The sequence below is a fragment of the Sebastes umbrosus genome, chromosome 3, assembly GCF_015220745.1.
Source record: "Sebastes umbrosus isolate fSebUmb1 chromosome 3, fSebUmb1.pri, whole genome shotgun sequence".
Lineage (NCBI taxonomy): Eukaryota > Metazoa > Chordata > Actinopteri > Perciformes > Sebastidae > Sebastes > Sebastes umbrosus.
In genome coordinates this window covers 15,704,121-15,713,193 of record NC_051271.1, presented here as the reverse complement: position 1 = coordinate 15,713,193, position 9,073 = coordinate 15,704,121, and positions in this window count along the sequence as shown.

Here is a 9,073-nt window from a genome sequence, read left to right as displayed (position 1 = left end):
ACAAAGACCGAACAAAGAAGATTAATTTCTATATAAAATTATATGTATATATACGTATATATATATATAGGCTATATATATATACTGTATATAAACAGGTACTTTATATTTTTACACTCATGTGTTTCAAAGGCTTGACTATGTCATTTCTTCAGCGTTGTGTGAGGTCAGTATGAATGTTGTTGAGTTTGTAGAGGGAACACAACACGCTGCAAAACATTTTAACCTTAAAACATTTAAGGACGCACACAATCATTTCCGAAAAAAAAAAATGTGGTGAGATAATTTCACTTTAAAGGCTGAGTTCATAAATTTAAAGGTGCTATTGAAAACATTGATAACATTCAGCCACTCCCCGTTCCATTGCATTCACTTCACAACAAGTCGTTGCCAGGCGCTTACTGTCAATCTCAGTCATTTATCTGTTTTTTCCACACTAACTGACGACCCAGAGATACCACCTGGTACCAACGCCGTTTTACTATTGGCTCACAAGCCTTGTTAGAAGTGGGAACCAAACGTCAGATATCTTCCACAGAGATAAACAAAACATTCATTTTGGACCCGCCAAAATTTGTAAATGATTTATTCACAATCATATTTCTTTTTTCAGGAAAAGCCATACTTTTATTCAGCACCTTTCTAAAAGCTCTGTGGATGTATTATTATTATTTTTTTATATATATATATTTGTCTACATAAAAATGTTATCAATAAGACCTTTAAGAAACTTTTTTTCCAAGTTAGATGAGAAGATGGATATCAATCTCATGTCTGTGTGTTATGTCAGACTGGACAAAAACGGGAGACACGCGGGTATACTTAACAAATAATGTGATTTATTAACCAAAAAATAATCAAGACAAGGCAAACAAATAGATGGGAGGAGGCTGTAAAGTCAGTAGTGTAAGGAGAGGATGAGAGAAACAAAAGACAAGAGAAAGAACCAAAAGCCACGAGGCAGAGATGTTTGGTGAGGACTTGCTCTTATACATTGGGCACATCTGGCCCAGGTGTGTCCCATGCTGTTGATCACTCTCCAATCAAGGTCTGCAGCCCCGGAGGGAGAAAGCACAGCAACAGTAAATGCCCCCAAGCAGAGTGGCCGTCACAGTTATGCCGCAATCCATTTACCTCGTAAATTGGAGGTTGGAGCTAAAGAGTATAGAAGCAAAGCGGCGAAACTCTAATGCTTTTTTGATAATGGCTGTTAGATGGCGCTGCTGCCGTTTTGGACTGAAAACATCAACGAGTCTGTGACCATGGATGTATAAAGACGTTCTGTGTCGGAGCTGGTAATGACGTCACACACAAGTTGACTGTACAACAAGTCAGAAAACGTAATGGAGTTGGCTCCAGCCAGGTTAGGCATTGTTAGCAATACCAGTTGACAACATTACGCCGGTATTTTGTGCATACAAACATCGTAGCAACATGTCCACAGATAGAAGTTGGACAGTACCGTGTGTACGTCTGATTTAATGAGACACAAACCGTGTTTACTACAGCTTTTTTACTGTTCATGCACAGAGCAGCCCTCTTGGATTTTGAGGTCGGGATTGGTGCAGTTCATCCGACTTTCCCAGACGGAAATCAGACTTTAGGGGGCGTTTCCAGTTATAATTTCCGACTGGAAACTCAAAATTCCAACTTCCCAGTTCAAATGGAACGCAGCATCAAGTGCTGGATTCAGGACGTTGTTAGCCTAGCTTAGCATAAAGACAGGGGGAAACCACTAGCCTGGCTCTGTCCAAAAATACATCTACCATCACTCTAAAGCTGCAAATGAACATGTTATATCCGGTTTAATTCATTCAAATCCTCAGCAAGAAAGCTAATGTTTCTCTCTCCAACATTGTTTTTACCTTTCTCTCATTTATTGTAATGAATTACAGAAGGTGAATGTTTTGCAGCTCTGGTTCCTTGACGTTCAGCAGAGGAACTCGACTGGTTTGAAAGCTGCTCTGCTAACCTCCCAGCAAACTGAATAGATAAACCAGTTTGGCTGAGCAGTAAGCTGGCACAATGACGATTTGCCAGAAGGTTACTGTTTGCAAAACTGTGCCTCAGAATGGTGATTTAAAAATGAGTAATTAAAGTTTTGTGCAGGTCAATCAGACATTTTTGCAGCTACAAACAAAAGACTTTGCACAGTTGAACCTCATTGAATCATCTCCTGCTGTGTTGCGTACTGGTCATACTGGTCTGTCTTTACTGGTTTGTGATTTGGAGGTTTGTTTGATGATAGGAAGAACAAAAAAACTCAGTGAGAGCAAAGCTATGACAGAATACTGCTTCAGATACTTAAGCTTATGTGTGTGTGTGTGTGTGTATGCAGGCTGTTCTCATACACCGTTCGTAGATGTACCTACGAAAAGTAAATGCACTGTAATTTGTTAATATCCCACAAAATCAATTTGTATGTAATCCACGTAATCGTCGGGGTGGATGGGGGGGTCAAAAAACACCAGACTTTCACACAGGAGACCGCTGTTCGTGTCCCGTGTGAAACGAGAAGTAAACGTTGATTTAATTGTCACGTAACTTCTGTACTAAAAGTACACCACTTCCGGTGGTATTTTAACCCAAACCATGATCTTTTCCTAAACCTAACCAAGTAGTTTTTGTCACGGAAGTTAAGTACTTAAGTTACGTCACTTCCGATGCAGCGTAACCACTTCCGGTTTGGCGTAACTTAACCACGATCTTTTCCTAAACCTAACTAAGTGGTTTTGTTGCCTAAATCTAACCAAGTTATTTTTGTGAAGACGGAAACTTATTTTGAAAAGACTGGAGCCGAAATTGACGCTGGACATTTGTACGAAAACGTACGAAAAATGAGGAATAACTTTTCGTAAGATATCATACGAACCGTTGTATGAGAATGTGTGTGTGTGTGTGCTCAAGTATGACTCTGAGAGCTGGGTATCAAAAACAAACCTTTTATTGGTATAAATATTGGCACAAATGCCAGAAAAATCATCGAACATTGTCAGAATATTTGAGTCTCACAGTTAGAACTTAACTCAAAGACACTTTCCTCACATTACTTTATTAATTCCCAAAATGTTTGACAACAAAAGTCTTGGGTTGGCCTGTTTCTCCTTTAGAAATTTACCCCCTTCAAATTATTTTTTTTAAGTTTCAAAAAAGAAAAGGTAAACAGAACTTTGATCCCACAATATTTTTACGAAATGAGCACAAAGTCTGAAAATGCAGATAAACAACACTGTAGCAACAACAGTCGCTACTCTTCCTGTCCAAATCATGTATTTACAACACTTCAGTGAGAAAAACATCCCAGCCCGTTTGCACGAAAAGTTGTATAAATGCCACAATAATGTGGTTTAAGGTATTTAGCGTGCGATAAGTACGCCTTTCTTGATTTCCACGTCTCAATTATCCGCCATGTATCCTGCATTGACTGCAATGGAAACACGTCCGCGTATAAATACTTTGGTAAGAGTTAGTGATGTAATATTAAAAGCACTAAAGACCACTTATGGTGGGTGGGTCCAACAATCCCCGGACTTTTAACCAGAAGACCCGTGTTGACCGGTGTCTTGTTTTATAAGTTACGTTAGTGACATTTGTCACGTGATGATTGTTTTTTTAATCGATGTTTGTGACGTGTTTTCCGTAGTTGTGTTACGTTGTTTCTCTACGTGTTTTACTTAGTTTACGTACTGATTTTAAGCCCAACCATGACTTTTTTTTCCTTAACCTAACTAAGTGGTTTTCTTGCCTGAACCTTAGTTAGTGTTTTGTGGCGTACAAATGACACACAAAAAGGATAAAATGCGTACTCATGACACGCGGAATGTCCGTGTAATGTCCGAGGTATTTTTACACCTTCCCGTGAGACCGGGTTGGACATCCATATACACCATAAGACGCCAACAATACTGACGACAAACACAATCATTCAGAACCTGTCTAGTACGACGGATACATAATTAGATCACCTCTTAGAGATCCAAAGTAATCAGTAAATCAACACACATCCTCTGATTACAAATACATTAGGATGGATAAAGATGGACTCCATTTCTTGTGTAAATAAATACAATCTAGACATTTTATAAACGACTTTACGGTAAGGTGTTCCATCGCTCGATGATTTATTGAGTATCTCTCGTGGTAAAGAAACGGATTCAATCTTAAATCTTCATTTTAAGACTTTGTGCTCATTTCACAGAGTTTATTAACCGTGTGAGCGAGAGGCCTGAACAATGAGTGGTTGTGATTCTCTCAAAGCTAAAACTAGTGAATAAGCTACAGCAGTTCTGTATACAATAACTCAGTCTTCATCACTACACAGAAGAACAAACTTCATGCTAAATTATTTATTGTCTTTGTCATGCGGGCGGGAGCAGGTGCTTTGGTGTTTTCTTTCTTCTTTGTTTAATTTTCTTGTGTGAGTCTCGACTTAACAATCACGTAAAAGTTTTGACAACTCGTAATTCTTCTGAATGTGGAAACAAACTAAACAACCAGTCGGACCGTTTGCTGTGATGAAGCAGATCCCACAGTTTGTCTCATGTAGCTTCAGTTTAAGTCTTAAAGCTGCTGAACATTTTCCAAATGATACCATCAGTTTGTGGTTTGATTTCCTTCCTCCGAGGCCGCCACTGGTCTCAGGTCAGTTTTATGAAAATCAACTCGCAGACTTGAAACTTGATTTGCATCATTGATCTTTAATTTAGCTTTATTTATTACATTTTTAATTGTTTATATTATATATTTTATTTTCCTTTGTCATCTTGTTGTTCCACAGTTCCACGCAGGGACCGTTTTGGTGGTGCATTCAATGGATGAGAAGAATTTTGTGTTTTACATACAATTTTTGCTCTTTTTCATCCAACTTTCCAACCTTGTGTGTCACAGTTTAAGCTGAGTTTGAGCTTTTTGATACACACGATACAGTTTTAAAATTTTGGATGTATTTTTTTTTGTTTTCCAGACATCAAATCATTTGCATATAATATCGATTAGAAAACTGTTGAAACTTCCTTGAGTTTTATAATCATTCATAGTGAACACTAAATCGACATAAATGTTCGTCAGCGCTACGTTATCCTAATGTTAAGGTTTAAGTGCAGATTGATTGGTGAAATATGTGCTACAATATGCACAATGGTAACATCAGCGACAAAATGACAACTGCAACTGAATTGTAGAAATCTGTAATGAGAAACTCCATACACATGAATGGCAAAAGTAGTTTGAACCGTACTTGTCAAAATGTAATTACGGATATCTAAAATTAGAGTTTTGCCTCGTCAAAATAGAATTAGGAATATCTTGAATTAGAGTTTTGACAAAGTAAAATGACATTGCAGATATCTCTAATGAATATCCTGTCTACCTATTAAATGTTAAAACGGTTTGCCATATGCACACTGACGTTACAAGCCAAAATAAGAGTTACGTATGTAACTACAGTTCTATGAGTTCTGGATGACCGCCGGAGGCAGTGCTTAACACTGGATGTTATCCATCTTGCGCACGCGCAGGAAATAGAACTCTTCACGACAACACTGAAAACAGAGTTTCTGAAAATCTTCACCCTGGCCGGAGTTTTCTAAAAGCTCCGTTTTCAGTGACCTAAAACGCCGTTTGCGTGTGGACGAAAGGCCTCAGTCTTGTTATGATATTCAGAAATAAATGGAAACAAGTGGCTGCCTGGAATGGTAGAAAATATACACTGACTTTTCTAAAACACAGCACATAATTTACAAAAATAGTTAGCTGTAATGAAAAGTACACATGATTAGCAGTCGGCTAAAACGGGTACGGTCCTTTAATGGTAGGAAAACTTCAAAATAATCTCACAACTGCGTCAACTAAGTGTTGACTAGATTTATTTATCCGTAGCAAGTTTCAAGTCTCTATTTTATTTTCATATAAATTTCAGATTCAAACCATTTGCTGCCTGAATGATATAAAATGAATTAAAATAACTAATGGTTATGATTTGGAAGATGTTTGGCAGTGATGTAAAACATAAATCATGCAGGCAATTTGTATTAAACGTCTACAACATACAAAACCACCAGAATGATAAATGCACCTTTAATTTAATAAGAGACTCTGAAGGCTGAAGCGAGCAGCAATCAGAAGGAGTGAAGCCCTCTGTTATAAAGCTGTCGTCCCGTCTGTCCGTCTGTCTGTCTGTCTGTCTCACCTCTCTCTGCTGTGTTTCCTGTCAGTCAAGCTTCATGATACTGCTGCCATCCGTTGTAGAGAAGATTCCCACATTTACTTTTCTATCTGTGGCGAGGAAAGTGAACCAAAAGCAGTCAGTGTGTCGGGCGCAGCGTCTCCGGCCTGCGCTCACTTCAGCTATTAAAGGAAAGTGCCTGAAGCCTCCTCTTCATTTATGTCCTGATGTATATTTCAGAAAATAATAACTGTGTAAAAGAAAAAAAAATAAGAGCAAAGGTTGTATTCATTGGTTTGTCTTTTTTATATAATTCACATTTTTACCTATGTAAAAAAACAGAATATACATATACATATATATGTATATGTATATGTATATGTATCAAGTGTATGATGTACATTTTCAGTTCTATTTTTTTATTGTTTCTAATATGATGGATGTAAATCTCTTCTAAGAGACAATGAGATGTGTATAAATACAAATACATCATCTGGAAACTAAAGAAACAGCCTGTGTGTGTGTGTGTGTGTGTGTGTGTGTGTGTGTGTGCGTGTCTGTGTGTGTGTGTGTGTGTGTGTGTGAGTGTGTGTGTGTTTCTGAGACAATCACACAATAATCTTAAAACACAAAAGTCCTCAAACATGTTCTTTGTATTCCTGACTCCATCTTTTGGGATTTCACAGGCACTTTACCAAACTTTGGGATTGTAAAAAAAAAAAAAAATGGCAGTTGTCAAATTTGACATATTACTGTATTGTATGAGTTAAGGACACTATATGACAATTATAAAAGTTGTACAAATTTGGGGGGTGCAATCACTAATTTAGGGATTTATAAGCAATATAACAAACTTTGGTATGAAAAGAACTATACATTTTGTGGGCTGTTTCACTACATTTTAGGGGCAACAACAACTTTGGGATTATAAAAAAAAGAAATCATTTGTGGGATGTTGTATAAAATGAGGCTGCACAATAACACATTTTGACTTTAACCTAAATTGAATTAAAGGTGTACACAGTGTGTAGGATTTGGCGGCATCTAGTGGTGTGGTTGCAGATTGCAACCAACTGAATACCGCTCTGATCACTCTTCGCTCAGAGGTCATCCTTACCATAATAACACTACTTTAGGAGCAACGGATGTCAGACGGCGGCTGGCGGTACTACGATTTTGTACTCTGTGGCTCACATTACCACAATTGCACAACGGTAGCCTTCAGGTAACGTAAAAACATGAAATGCTCTCTCTAGAGCCAGTGTTTGGTTTATTCATTCTGGGCTACTGTAGAACAAGGCGGACTCCGTGAAGAGGACCAGCTCCTTATGTAGATATGAAGGGCTCATTCTAAGCTAACGACACACAACAATTCTTAGTTTCAGGTGATTATATACTAATGAAAACATAGTTATGAATATGATATTAAATTTCTGCTAATAGATCCCCCGAATTGCTACACACTGGACCTTGAAATTCAGCAAACATGTCAAATTTGGGAACTTTAATAAACAGTTAAAAGATAAATGTTAAAAGATAAATGTGGTCAGAAAACAGACAAAAGACAATAAAAGACAGGTGAGGAAGGGAAGACAAACTTATCCAGTTACACTTATCTAGATCAGGTAAAAGAGCAGAAATCCAAAAAGCAGGCAGAGATGATGAAGGCTGGAAGTTGAACACACGTGATCTGAGTGAATGACTGGGAATGTGCTGATATACAAGATGCTACTGGGCTGAGGGGGAAGTGGGACCAGGTGTGCAGGTGGGCGGGCGAGGTCAGATGATGGGAACACAGGTGTTACTGCAGGTAACAGATACAGAGCACATGTTGTGGGATTATTAAAACAAAATAAGGAACTATATATCAGCTTTCTCATCAACTATTCCTTTAAAACTGTAGGAATTGTGTTTGATGATGTTATATTTGAGGTAAAAGAGACTTTTGGTTATTGATTTGATACAGCAGAATCAGTTTGGATGATGTTGAGATATCTTAAAAGTGTCACATAGATGGACAGTCAGGTCAGGTCAGATCGTGTTCATTTAGCGCTGCAGAAAACAGCACACACACACACAGTGTTTGAGAGCAGGATGGGATGGGAGGGGTGGTGTGCTGGCGGGGTTGGTGGTCTATCGCAGTCACATTTGTTTCAGATTTCATCCGCGTAAACAAAGCGAGGCAGGCAGACTCACTGGGGCCTCAGTAAATCAGGCCCAGACGAGCGACCCGACCCGCTGGATTCCTCACACTCTGCTCTGCTGGGGAGACCCGACACACACACACACACACACACACACACACACACACACACACACATACACAGGGTCTCTGGATCTTTGCAGGGGTGATTTTCCAGCCTTGTTTATGGTAATTAGGTTGTTTTTATGTTTTTCTCTTGAGTGCATCTTCAAGTCCACAACAACGTTTGATTGCTGCTTCTTTTTGAGTTATATCAAAAACATGTAGTTTAGTTTGGACACTGGATGTGTGTGTCATGGTTTATGACAACTTGTGCCTGGTACTGACCAGCAGTGGTGGAGGAAGTACTCATATCTTTTACTTAAAGGAACAGTGTGCAGGATTTAGGGGAATATAATGGAATATAATATCCATAACTATGTTTTCTTTAGTGTATAATCACCTGGAACTTGTTTTGTTAATTTAGAATGAGCCCTTCATATCTACATAAGGGGGCCGGTCATGGATGTATAAAGAGAGCTGGATACAGCGTTGGAGGCGGGCCCCAGTTCATTCCTATGAGAGTTGCTCAGTGGCGCATGAAGCCAAAATGGCTCGACTGTCGAGTGATAAAGTACCCGGATCATCTGGCGATCTTCCGCATCGGCCCATAGAGTAGGCGCAGAAGCTTTTCCTTTAATCCCGACTCCCAGCTCTTGCTCCAGCCT